The following is a 2,011-nucleotide window of genomic DNA, read 5'->3' on the forward strand; positions in this document are numbered from 1 at the left end:
AACGCTGATGTGTCCTTCGATGCATGGGATCCCCAAAGTATTATCCAGGCCGTTGTGGCTCGATGCATGGTATCTCAGGTGAGAATACGGCCCATCTCATTTCTCATGATTTGGTGCCCGTTCCTCAAGTCCCCCTCGTCCTACAAGTCAAACATGGCCATTACATGTCGATGATATCTGGGGAAATTGGGCGGCGGGGCGGCGAGGTTATCATGATGTCACAAAGGATGTTAGTAGTGATCCTTAAGCAGTTTCTGGTCTTCGCCATTCTACGCTCTCGAAAGAGTTTTTAATAATATCAGGTCGGGCGTATTTCCGCTAGGAATATCGGGTCGAAATAGGTATTTCATTTCCACCAATTCCCGTTTGCACTTTCCACAAATGTATAGGTACAAAATAGATTGTCGGTTTTTACCGGATTCTATATGTGTTTCTGAGAAAGGAAAGGAAGCGACACTCGAAGAAAAGACTAACCCTTACTTGACTTTCCCACGGGCCTTCCGGGGTATTTCACTGAAGAATCGGTAAACTCGAACTCCACTTTCCCAAAAGTGCCCGACAACGTCGGGAGCTTGAAAGTCATTAGTATCAAAGGTTGTAAACGCCTTCCCTAAATCAAGCCGAGGTAACTACTGCATCATAGCCGTGGCGTAGGCTCCCGCTAAAATCAATCGTAGAGATCGCGATTTCTCCCACCTACCAAAGACGACTCACCTCTCCCGCCTAAGGAGGAAGCTTTCGCCAAAGAAAGTTGGAGAGAATTCTGCATACCCGGTAAGTAATTCGGACATCCACAAAAGAGAAAGAAAAATCTTGAAATTTCCCGTTTTCCTCAGGAACAACTCGCCCGCTAGCAACGAACAATGAGGTGATGAATGAAGGCCAGCTCGCGAAGCGAGCGCGGAAAAAGAAGCGGAGGAAACTTCGAGGCACGGAGAAAAACGGGGTCCTTGTTGATGAATAATTCAATCAATTCGAAAATTGGGAAATAAAGAATTCAATCAACTCGCAAAATGAAAGAAATCAATCAATCGCGGGAGACTCGCGAATTTAGGCCACCACGATCGAGAGGGAAACAATGGCAAGGCGTCGCCATGAAAGAGACTCGAACAGCAGCATGTCAAAGGTAATCAACTCTCTCGCCACACTTACTCTGTCCGCAATCTAGCCCAACGCTGTTTCATCTAGTTCGTACTAAACGAATGTCCAAACTTATCCAAATCTAGTTGTTCGTCTCATGGACAGCAATCCCGTTTCGGGCTAGCGTGTTTTTGCCTTTGGCGTTGAAGTGGTCAAATACGGCTTTCTTGATGAGACCACGCTGCCGGCCGGCATTCTCTGGCAAGTGAGGAGGAGTGTCCGAGTGGCCGAAGGAGCACGATTGGAAATCGTGTATGCGCGTAGCATCGTGGGTTCGAATCCCACCTCCTCCGTCGAGTCAAGAGCTGGCTGCTTATTGAAACAGCATGAGACAGTTCGGTTATGAGTTCCAAATCGAAATCAAATGTCCGGTTGCTTCGCATAGTAGCTTCGCATAAAAGAAAAGTCGGGCTACCTTACCCGTTAGGGTTACTTACTCCGATAGGACGTGTTTGTAAAGGGTTGATCGAGGGTGCGTCGCCATTGGACCTTCTTGTCTCCGTACCTTCCGTACCTCGCACCTGGGAGCGGCCTCAGCCTCGTGCTGAGTTCCGCTACGGTGTGATGTATAGAGCGTACGATCAGATTACGAAGCTCCAAGCGGAGAAGATCCTCCTTCTCACTGAGTGAAAGATCTAGGGTGTCTTCGAGAGAAGACTCCCGAACGAGTTCTTGGAAGCCGCCTCTTTGGCAAGAGACGGTAATTATGCTACCAACCATAAGAATGTAGTGCTGGGAAGAATTTCGTAAGGAATTGCGTAAGAATTGCGTATTTATTCTAGTGGATGCGGCTTTTCTTCGGCTGGCCGGCTAGCCGCACCCACCCAATAGTTGAAGTTGGCTCTCACTCCGGCGAGGAGGCATAAAGCCA

At 48.2% G+C, this 2,011-nt stretch overlaps 1 non-coding gene across 1 annotated transcript; it reads left to right on the forward strand.

Moving 5' to 3' along the window:
* The first annotated feature begins 1,349 nt into the window (after positions 1-1,349).
* Positions 1,350-1,433, forward strand: TRNAS-GGA (transfer RNA serine (anticodon GGA)). Its single transcript has one exon. It is a non-coding gene; the product is annotated as a tRNA-Ser (tRNA).
* Positions 1,434-2,011: the final 578 nt, after the last annotated feature.

Source organism: Dipteris shenzhenensis, unplaced genomic scaffold (assembly GCF_047967505.1).
Source record: "Dipteris shenzhenensis isolate YYH24624 ecotype China unplaced genomic scaffold, Dip_SZ_1.0 scaf0030, whole genome shotgun sequence".
Lineage (NCBI taxonomy): Eukaryota > Viridiplantae > Streptophyta > Polypodiopsida > Gleicheniales > Dipteridaceae > Dipteris > Dipteris shenzhenensis.